Below are 12,315 nucleotides of genomic sequence, written 5' to 3'. Positions count from 1 at the left end.
CTAATCTAATCTAATCTAATCTAATCTAATCTAATCTAATCTAATCTAATCTAATCTAATCTAATCTAATCTAATCTAATCTAATCTAATCTAATCTAATCTAATCTAATCTAATCTAATCTAATTTTTTTTGCCTCCTTTTCCTCTAAAAAAATTGCATGTTAACATATATTTTTTAATTGTAAATATGATGAAAAATAATCGCAATATTTCGTATAACAATTGAACAATACTGGGCCGTTTTAACAATGTCAAAACGTTTCAACTGACGGTTGAATGGCTTTTATTAAATTGGGCGCTCGACTCCCGAATTATTTAATTACGTTTTTTGGTGTCAACGTAAATTGTTAGGCTTTTATTCAATTATATTTGATGAATATATTATGACTCAAAACATAGATAAAATATTACTTCTCATTAATAATTTAAACTAGCTGTCGCCCGCGACTCCGTCCGCGCGGAATTAAAAAAAAACTGTTGGTCGCAGCGTAATATCCTAATCGCAATCCTCTATAAATGGACTATCCAAAAAAAAAGTTTTTTCAAATCGGACCAGTAGTTTCTGAGATTAACGCGTTTAAACAAACAAACTCTTCCGCTTTATAATATTAGTATAGATGTGAAAGTTTATATGGATGGATGTTTGTTATTACGTCTGTGGTACATACGTAGATCGGTCAAACGGATCTCGCCGAAATTTGGGATAGATATAGAACATAGTCTGGAAGAACACATAGGTTAGTATTTTTTTTTATTCCGCGTAGATGGAATTGCGGATGGCAGTTAATAATATTATAATGTATGAAGAGCCTATTTTCTAAGGTATTTCGTATGTTGTACATACATTATTCTAGATCTAAATATTTGAACTTTTGTTACGTGTGAAAAAATACAAATTATATGATTTACATGTGCTTTTCGTTACTAACGACGTCTTATTGCTTGTAACCCGGGTTATATACTCACGCCCATAAATTTAGGGGATATGCAGAGATAAGTGGATCAACAGCGAGTTAAAAAAATTACTTATATTTTTGCACACAAAGGTTACACAGAAGAAGTTGTGAGGTTCATTGACCTTGTTATTTTGGCAATGATCCAAACCAGCATCCCAAGAGGAATATTAAGCGTGAGAAAGAGACAACAAGTGTATAAGCGATCGTTATACTGAACAAGATGTTTTTAGTATTAGAAAAGATGGTGTTGCCTAGTATATTACGTAGAATCAAAAATGTAGCATATGTCCCATTTTAAACTGTAATCTGTCTCTGTTTCATCTATTACAATTACATCAAGACCTGTTCAGCCGTTTTGGAGTTACGTGATAACAAACACACACATATATATATATATATATATATATATATATATATATATATATATATATATATATATATATATATATGTTTCAAATTATAAGGTGGCAAATGAGAGAGCGGCCACCTGAAATCGCTGAAATAGCGAAGTGCCCACGGAGAGTGAGCGAGTGAATATGGAGAACTGATCGCCAACCTTCGCTAGTCGGAGAGGCACCTCAAGAAGAAGAACCGAAGTGACCGTTGCCCATAGACATACGCAATTGCATATGCGTTGCCTACCTTTAATCGACTTCCCTTTCCTTCCCTTCCCATCCTTTCCTTATAAGAAAAAGGGTGGGAACGGAAAGAGGACTAAATTAGGCCTCCGGGAAGCACATTTATCAGACGAAACGCGGAATTGTTTCCACTAAACCTTTGCATTCATATCACAACATATACTAATTATTTATTTAAAATCTATTACTTTTTGATCGCGAAGATAATCTTAAAAGTTGATAAAATTCCTGACAATAGATTATCTTATTTCAGCGGTAAGATTTAGGTATGAACATCATAATTCATTACTTTGTCGTATTCTCTTGCAAGATATCTTTTAGTAAGAAGTTTCTGTTGATAAAAGTTGTAACAAAGTTGCTTTAAAGTTGTATAAATTGTTAAGACTTGAGTAACCCAGTTAGGTCGCATTAAAATAATCAACCGATTGTCCATATCCATATAAGCTTGAAGTAACAGTGTTATATTTTTCACATATATTTAAGTATATTAAAACCCATGACTAGTGTTCGAAAAGAAAAAAAGGGTCTGAGACGGACGGACAACAAAGTGATCCTATAAGGGTTCCGTTTTTCTATGAGATACGGAACCCAAAAAACTTCAATTTAATTGAATCCGGTAATTTTCAGTCATTAAATAAAAAAAATTAAATATCTTGGCGGTCCAAAGGAAAAAAAAATTAAAACAGTATTTTTGTTTAGAGCTATCTTAACTAATGTCATAAAATTAATTATAAAAAAAACCTTTCAGCTTAGAGCTTGAAGCTTAAAGGTTAGGAATTGAATTGGAAAGCGATTTTAAATACTAAATATAGAGCTCGGCTGAAGATTTGCGTTGACCTCGGGTACTGTCGTTCCAAATAATTCCGAGTCTTCTCGGAAATAGGAACTTGTCGGGAATTTACTTTCATTGTTATATCGAAGTAATAAACAACTGCTCACATAACGTTGTGTCAACTATAAAAAAACCATTGACTTTACATTTTTAAAACACCATAGGGAAGTAAAGGAATTAAATAACTCTACACTTTAGAATCACTAAAGCAATTTAATAACAAGTCTACAAAAAACAGACGCCTACGAAAAAAATTACCAGATCGACAAATATTTCCGTGGTGTATTCATAATTTGTCTACTACTTATGCCAACACTTTCTTTGTCTCTACAATTTTTACAATGTCTTCCCGCATTCCGCATTTTCATTTGACTCACTTTGTTATAAAACTAAGCTTTCACCAAAGAAAACTGTCGGCATTGTACGTGTTAAGATGTTTATTTCTTTGTTCTCAGGTTTGGTGCTAGCTAGCCCAGTTAGTGTGTGAGTTGATCGACAGAGGGCGTGGCGAGCGAGCTCCATGATCACGTGCGTGCGATGCGGCAGCTGACAAGAGCTGGATGATATGTCCGCGAAGAAGCACTCGCCGCAACCGAGTGAGTTTAACCCTTACTTGTTCTAATATAATTATCAATATTATTTTTGCAATAATATCACCGTTAACTAATACATTGATCGTGGGATTCCATGACTAAAATCCCCGTTCAAAACATATCTTTGACATGTTTAAGGTAACAATATGCTTTAAACGAAGATTTTGGTTTCAAAAACCCATGGTAAATGAAACGACACCCAATTCCTTTTCATTGTAAACCATTTCAACAGTTGAAAGTATATTGTTGATGTAAACATTGCGAGCTTACAGCGATAAGGTATACAAAAGCTCGCTCGTGTTACACTATAAAGCTCTATGACATATCTGACATAGAGTAAAATCAGATAAGCCCCGGACTCTTGTTATATTGTATTCCATTTGTAGCCTTTCTATTTTACGACATTACATGACAATATTATAAAATAATTAAACTTATTATTTGATATTTACATTTGATAAAAGTTAAACAAATAGTGTGTTTTCACTGTCAAAATATACACACACAAGTTCATGCAAAAATATATTGCTATTAATTTTTTTTAGGGGTAATAAGGGATTTGAAAATGTGTTTATTTGTATAATAACACAAGTAAAGAAGAGCATGAAGACCAAATATAATTAAAAAACTAACCTTACAGCATGTTAAAGAAACAGTTAATATAAATATAAAACTGAAACAATGTTAATTAATCTATAAAAACTGATAGATTAAAAATTAAATTTAAAAAGTAGAAATATGAAAACCGTACGCGTTACACAAAGGAACACGTGAGATGTCGTGACTCAAATGATTCCCAGGCGAACGCTACGCCGCAAATGTCGTATTTCTAATAACTGGGTACTACGACCATTATTTATGCTACCAGTTAACTCCACTGGGTTTTTACAACATTTTACATGACGCAATGACGTTAAAAAGTATTTTTAGCACTCTAACACTTTATGAAAATACTAGCTGTCGCCCGTGACTACGTCTTCACGACACTGTTCTACACCTGTGTCAAATTTCTCTTCTTTGACTATACCTTCTCATAAACATCCATACATCCTTCCATCCAAACATTCGCATGTATAATATTAGTAAGATTTTTGTGAATGCCGCCTGTTTGTAATTTCATATCCAAGGAATTAACGTACAGAATTATTGAAATCGTCCGATATGTAATTTGCCAAGTCCCTACATTTTGCGAAGGCAAATTAAAAGCAGGCGGCATTCATGATTTGCCGATGGCACAAGATTTTAATACCATCAATAACCAACCAAGCATTTAATTTACAAAAGCAATGAAGCAATATACAATACTAAAAATAAAAGCACCTGATTAAATCGGCACCGTATTATCAATATTCCCACGTGAAAGCCTAGCGTGAGCTAAAGTTCACAGTTCATAGAATATTTATGCTAACTAGGACGACGTTATGCAGTATACAGAAATTAAACTTAGAGCCTTTCACAAAAGGACGACGTTATGCAGTAGAGAAAAATTAAATTTACAGTCTTTCACAGTGTACAAGTCCCGAATAAGTTACTTGGAAATTATTTGTCAAAATGCGTTTTATAATCTTCAAAAAGCTGTGAAACGGAAACTATTATAACAGGAAGTATTGTGTGTCGGTTAATTTATTAGATTAGCTGTCGCCTGCGATTTCGCCCGCGCGGAATGAAATAAAAACTTAATAAGTAGCCTATGTGTTCTTTCAGTAAGTTCTATCATCTATCGGATCTGTCCTCCCGTTCTGGAGATACCTTCAAACATCCATCCATTTATCCAAACATTCGCAATTTATAATATTAGTAAGATAGTTATCCAGTACTTTACTTGAAAATTGTGAGTGAAATTAATATATTATAACATAAACCATTAAAGTTCATAATTAATTAATCACCTGATTAATTTATTAGACTTTTTTTTCTTTTCTTTGTATAAATAACACGAGGCTTGTAAAATAGGTCACATGACAAGTGTGCAGAATGTAACAAAAAAAACGAACAAAAAACTAACGAACTCAAACGTTTTAACGGATCTTTGTTGCAATAACAAAAGCGAAAGAAAGCAATACCTTTTGTATGGAATAAATTGTTTTTTAAATTACGTTTTCATGCCTTTTATTTTCATGATCATTGTTACTAAGTTTTTTTTCGAGGTTGTATGTCTGACTATAGAAAGCCTTGACACTTCTATTAACATATATTGCTATGTAAAAACTTACTTCTTACTAATATTATAAATGCGAATGTTTGGATGGATGGGTGGATGTTTGTTTGAAGGTATCTTAAGAACGACTTGTCGGATGTTGATGAAATTTAACATACATATAGAAAGTTGTCTGGAAGACCACATAGGCTATTAATTATGTTTTAATTCCGCGCGGACGAAGACGTGGGCCACCGCTAGTATTACATAAATTAATAAATTGTTAATAATATTGAACAAATAATTTAGTAAGACAAAAATATTGCGTGACATAATAAAGATATAGAAAAACACAATTTATTCCCATCACGTAGCATAAAGAACGTGCCATATCTAGAAATGGCTCGTAAACATTTTTTCATATTAATTTTGTGATATCAAGTTATTTTTCAGCACTAGTAATTTTTCTAGACTACACATACTAGCTGTCGCCCGCGACTCTGTCCGCTAGGAATTAAAACAACATTATAAGTAGCCTATGTGTTCTTTCGGAATATGTTCTATATGTATGCCAAATTTCATAGGGATCCGTTTAGCCGTTTTAGATATTCCATTTAGATACCTTCAAACAAATATCCATCCATCTAAACATTTGCATTTATAATATTAGTAGTATAGTAAGATAAGCAATTTGTATTGCCGCCTTTTCATTCTGACTCCTTTTAAAAACGACATATATAATACGATATTATATAACTGGACTCCAAATAATATCAAAAGTCGAAATAAACAATACAATGAAAATTTAATGAAGCAAAAAGTTTTTATTAAAACGAAAAACATTTCTAGATTTTTGATTACAAGCCATCTCTAGTGTGCTCAGAACTAATTAATTTTTAACTACAATATTTATTAATTTAAAAGTGTATTTTTTTTATAATAAAGAAAAAATATTTTAGTTACCTATTAATTAAAAAATAATGTAAGTTAAATTCAAACTGAGAGCGTCGGTGACTCAGGAATCAAGCACTTGACTTGCAATCTGCAGGACCTAGGTTCGAATCCCGCCATGCACCAATGTGTCTTTCGATTTCCGATTTACATATGTACATTAATCCGACGTTCTTACGTTGAAGGAAAACATCGTGATGCAACCTGCACATATCAGAGAAGAAATTCAAAGATTTGTGTGAAGTCAATCAACCCGCACTTGACCAGCGTGGTTGGCTATGGCCTAGTCGACCCTAACTTAGGGTAGGCTCCGAGCTACTCAGTGGCGACGTATAGTGAGCTTATGGTGATGAATTTCAAACTGAATTAAACAGTCTACCAACATGTTAATTATATGTTGAAACAAATTTCATCATGTAATGGGCGACATAACGTTGTAGAGGGGAACTGGGCGTTTATCAGATTAATCCTACGTTAAATATATCGCAAAATGTTGCTACATGTCCACGCTTGGGGGACGCTTAACATAATTGTAGTCGATAAGATAGTGGCCACATGTTGAAATCGTTTTAGTCCTCTTTTCTAACCCACCCTTTTATTATAAGGAAAGGATGGAAATAGGAAGTGTATTTGATGGAGGAATGGATGTAAAAGCAGGAAAATATACACTTTACGTGCGTCTTTTCCTCAATCGATGAAAGGTAGGCAAATACATCTTCAATTGCATATGTTTATGGGCAGCAGTCGCTTCGCTATTTCGGCGAATTTAGGTGGTCCCACGCTCGATACCATTTTATCATATAAACAAGTTAGTACGAAAAAGCGTGGATGATAATATAGTAACTATGTTATGATAGGATTATACGATAACCATTTAAAAAAATCCCGATTACTAAATTAAGCTCAAAACTGTTTCTATAAATAAAAACGCAATGTCTTTTGATAGCTTAATCCCTACGAGGCTATCAAAGCCTCATTACTTGGATGCTGTGTAAACATTTTGCTTTAAGCCACAGCTGGAGTAAACCAGGAGCGCGAGAGAAAACACTTTTAAATGAGTAGTTAAACTTGGTATACTATGTTACGTGTGCTACATTTTAGTTAGAAAGTTAAAAATAAAAATATTTCGTTTAACGATAGTGTGCTAAAATTTAATGTGTCTACATTTTTAATGTACAAGAATGTACATGAAAAAAGCATAACAGAGCCAATTTACTAGATCACATTTGAAATCTACTTTTTTTTTGCTCCATAGCGAGGTGATCTGTTTAAAAATCGATTAAAGCGAATGAATCGATTTGGACTTCAAACACATGTAAATCGAATGCAGAATTATAAAATATCCTTGTTTTTTTTAATTGTTAGTGTTTAAAAAGGAAAAGACACTGACGCTACATTGTTACGACGTTAGATTGACATTATAACAATAAATATATAATGGGAATTGTGCCATTCCACCTTCAAATAAATAAATAATTTAGTACGCCCGCTGTTACAAGGTTGCGTAGTTTGATTAAGGGTTAAATGTGTCTATCAAAATGACTCACCTAGTTTTACTAATAATACAAAAACTGACAATAGTAAAAATCGTTCGTTATTTTATAAATGACAATATTATTTAGCAACGAGGTTGAAATGAGTGTAAGCTCTCCTTGGTACGTACGTGAACCGTATCATACCGGATTACCTTCCTTTGTACGCCGACTGACTGCCTTCTACAGCCCATTGAACTTTACAGCGGGAATTAAATGATGCTTTCTTATTCTTAATACTTTTAACTCACTCAATTTGCTGTTTGGTATATAATTTAATCGGCTGTCTTATTGTTATATGTTGCTAGCTGTCGACCGCGACTCCGTCCGCGCGAGAAATAAACAAAACTTCATATGTAGCCTGTGTGTTCTTACAGACTATGCTCTACATCTATACCAAATTTCATGAAGATCCACCTAAACTCATTAGTAAGAAGTAAGATATTAGTAACACTGTAAATAAAAATGTTTGTTACTACTTGAGAAATAGAAATCTTACTAATATTATAAATGCGAATGTTTCGATGTATGGTTGAATATTTGTTAAAAGATATCTCCAGACCGACTCAACAGATCTCTATAATTTGGCCTATGATATAGAATATAATGAAGAAAAACACATAGGTTACTAATTATCTTTCTTAATACCGCGTGAACGAAGACATGGGCGACAGCTAATTTAATTTATACATAAGCTATCGCCAGCGATTCCGTTGCGCGGTATTAAAAAAATTATTGGTCGCAGCACAATGTTATATAGTCTAAAACCTTCCTCTATACACGGACTATCTAACAAAAGATAGAAGATTTTTTCAAATCGGACCAGTAGTTCCTGAGATTAGCGCGTTTAAACAAACAAACTCTTCCGCTTTATAATATTAGTATATATGTATACAATTTTTTACATTAAAAAAGAAAATAAAACATACCACGAATACTGACTCAGTGTTTCGGAAAATCCCATGTGATTTCAAACGTAGCCGTGTTATAAATAAACGTAATAAGGTTAGATCCTCATGTTTTATTATCGGATAAGCTTCACTCGACTTACAAAGTCCTTTGACACGGAGAAATGGTGAGCGTGAATATTGACAATAATAAACAAAAAAGAATTACTGAAATTGTTCCATCTGTTCACGCGTGATATATGTGAAAATTTATTGCTTCAAAAAAATGGTACATACTAACATTTGTGCCGGGACTTTCCTTTAAGCATCCATTTAGGGCTTGTGATTGGATGTTCCGTTCTTCCTTGTGACCTACTGTTAGGAAAAAATCCGACACTATGCTGGTGTATCGGCGCAACACTAGCCTTATGAAAATGTCAACGTTTATGTTCCCTCACAATCAATCTGACACTTGACTTGGTAACGAAAGCACGAATTCGCGCCAAAGGATTCCAACTAATAATGTCTAAAACTACTTAATCTATGTATTATATATACAATTTATTCTTAAACAAAATACAAAGAGTTAAATTAAAAAATGACAATACACTAATTATTAAATAATTAAAAAGTAAAAAAAAACAAAAATCTATACTAATATTATAAAGCGGAAGAGTTTGTTTGTTTGTTTAAACGCGCTAATCTCAGGAAGTACTGGTCCGATTTGACAATTTTTTTTTGTTGGATAGTCCATTTATAGAAGAAAGCTAGGAAGGCTTTAGGCTATATAACATTACGCTGCGATCAAGTTTTTTTTTAATTCCGCGCGGACGTAGTCGAGGGCGACAGCTAGTAACAAAATATGTTTCCTAATAAATTAGTTTGTATTCCAACAGACAACTAGTTTATTCATTATCAAGTGTTATAGTTTCCTAGAATGATTAATGCAATTTGAAGCCACACCAGGCACTAGTTTCCAGTCGTATAATGCTTTTAAAATAATTACTTTGGCTTGGGTAAACGTTTACTAATCTTACTAATATTATAAACTAGCTGTCGCCCGCGACTCTGTGAGCGTGGATATATAAATAACTTAATTAGTATAGCCTATGTGTTCTTTCAGACTATGTTCTATACGTATGCCAAATTTAATCGAGATCCGTTTAGCCGTTCTAGAGATATCTTCAAACACCCATCCATCCATCCACATCACATCCATCTAAACATTCGCATTTATAATATTAGTAAGTTATACCTTATTTTCACTTACCTTGGAATTAGGTAGGCAAAAATTAAATATTCACTTGATGTTTCGTGACCGTAATTATGGTGCGTGCGGTCAGGATATGTGAATTCTTTAATGAAAGTAATTACGTGTTAAATTTTTAATATTATTCACCTACAACGTAAAATAACACTGGCTGTAATACTGTTAAAAATAAATTAGCATTCGTTCGTTTAGTTTTTACTGATACTGTTTTACGGATTCTAAGTGGGATGCGAATTTAATTCTTTGACTACATACGTAAATTGTGTGTAGGAATATTCTAACCATTTGTTAAATAACCATATAAAAACGTGAATACTGTTTTAACAAGAATTTTTATATTGAATACATATGAGAAAGGATTCCTCGTGATCCCTTAAGTGAAGCACGCTTGTATTAAGCTTAAAAGCTTTGTAAAGAGCTTCATTTTACGAGTACAGAAAAAGATTAAAAACTAAATAGCAAGCTCAAAAGTTACAATGAATATTTTTATGTCTGACCTATTGCAAACTAGCAATTGTCTGTGACTTCGTCCGCGCGGAATTAAAAATATTTAATAATAAATATAGCCTATGTCACTTCACTTTAGTGTAGCTTCTCAACAGTTAAAGAATAATTTAAATCGGTTCAATAGTTTCGAAACCTATTCAATGCAAACAAACATATCTTTTATCTTTTTAAGTATCATCATCAGCTCACTATACGTCCCCACCGAGGGGTTCGGAGCCTACCTTAAGTTAAGGGTGATTAGGCCATAGTCAACCACGCTGGCCAAGTGCGGGTTGGTTGACTTCACACATATCACGATGTTTTCCTTTACCGTAAGAACGTCGGAGAAATGTACATGTGTAAATCGGAAATGGAAAAACACGTTGGTACATGGCGGGATTCAAACCCAGGACCTGCAGATTGTAAGTCAAGTGCTTGACCCCTGAGCCACCGACGCTCACGACGCTTTTTAAGTATAGACTATATTAATTTACTAAACCTATACATTTGTAGAGAATTGCCGAAATATTAACACAAAATCAAATTTTGCAATTAATTTTGAAAACCAAGAAAAAATAATTATTCCTTTATTAGCATAGAAATTAAAATATTAATATTAAAATGAAACTTTTCTTCAACTAATAAAACTTCGCTGTACATACAAAATTATTAAACAAAGCGTAATGCGACAAGGTTCTATTCAAAGTTAGTAATTTGATTCGATCCCGGGACCATTTCAAGTTACGTTGTGTAAATATCAAAGTTGGATAACTGGATTTATCAAGACCTTAGTTGCTTTGTCATATTTGAACGTTTACAGAGATTTAGGTATATTTTAGATCTAAAAGGAAAACAAAGGTCAATTATTTTACTAAAATATAAAATAGAAATTTGAAATTCCTATTAAATAGTTCCAAAGTATTTTTTAATACGGATTATTTAAAAATGTCAAAAACAATTGAAAGCATATTGCAATTAGGAGCCTGCAATTTTATTCGTTTTAAGGCATTTTCTTGCTGACTTTATTTGATAGAATTCGTGGTAGTTTAGTAAAGATATAATTGCGGTTTTTACAAAAGCAATTTAAATCACTAAGTTATGCTACGAATTTCAACAAAGATTTTTCTCTAGTAGAAAAGTTTAATTTGCTTTTTATTATGCAAATTTAAGTACACGTTGTTAGCTAAATTGAAGACAAAGGTTTTCCTTATACGTTGATTTTGTTCTTGACTTTTACATAACCTTTTTGGGACGTAGGGAATATTGGTTCAAGAACGGTAATCTATTTTCCTCCGCGGTAAAATACATTTAACGTTTATTTTAAACATTTTGGTAAATTTATTTATATAAATAGTGTTTTTGTTCATGAAAATTTTGTCTTCAAAAACACATATAAATCGAATCACACTGATATAATATATAGTTAGTAAAAAAATACCTAAAGAACAAAGACATTTACATCTTACTTATTATTATAAATGACAAATGTTAGAATGAATGAATGGATGGATGTTTGTTTGAAGGTATCTCCAGAAAGGCTGAACGGATCTCTATGAAATTTGACATAGATGTAAAATGTAGTCTGGAAGTACACAGGCTTCTAAGCTTTTTTTTCAAATTCTGCGCTGACGGACCCTCGATCGACAGCTATTTCCCGTTAAATGTAAAAAAGTTCTACCGTATGTCTATATATCGTATATCTATATACAATTAGTTGTATTGTTTGTCAGAGCGGTCGGAGGCGCTGAGCGGGCGGCTGAGCAAGTCTGCGTCGGAGTTGTCATGTTCGTCACCGCAGAGTGGCCCGGCGCCGCCACGGGCGCGCTCCGCACACCACCACGCGCCCCTCTCAGTTGTACACCGCACGCATCACTTCTTCACCAACTTAAAGGTATCCGTCTTTTAAAATTTATCAGCGGCTCAAGGTAACCTGATGCACAGTGTCCTTGATCCACAGTACAGAGGTTTACGACGCAAAATCAAAAACCATAAATGTTATTCGACTTTGGAAATTCAATTCCACTTGACTGACT

General features: G+C 33.2%; 1 long non-coding RNA gene across 1 annotated transcript in view; it reads left to right on the top strand.

The window, feature by feature from the left end:
* LOC106115276 (uncharacterized) overlaps positions 1 to 12,167 on the top strand; it is a 26,437-nt gene extending 14,270 nt beyond the window's left edge. The window contains exons 2-3 of the long non-coding RNA XR_001227746.1: positions 2,882 to 3,022; positions 12,013 to 12,167. This is a non-coding gene — a long non-coding RNA (uncharacterized LOC106115276). The remainder of the gene's footprint in view (positions 1 to 2,881; positions 3,023 to 12,012) is intronic.
* The last annotated feature ends 148 nt before the right edge of the window (positions 12,168 to 12,315 follow it).

The sequence above is a fragment of the Papilio xuthus genome, unplaced genomic scaffold (genome assembly GCF_000836235.2).
Source record: "Papilio xuthus unplaced genomic scaffold, Pxut_1.1 DF827870.1, whole genome shotgun sequence".
Lineage (NCBI taxonomy): Eukaryota > Metazoa > Arthropoda > Insecta > Lepidoptera > Papilionidae > Papilio > Papilio xuthus.
Note: the sequence above shows the minus strand (reverse complement) of the source record. Positions and strands in the feature narration are given on the sequence as shown.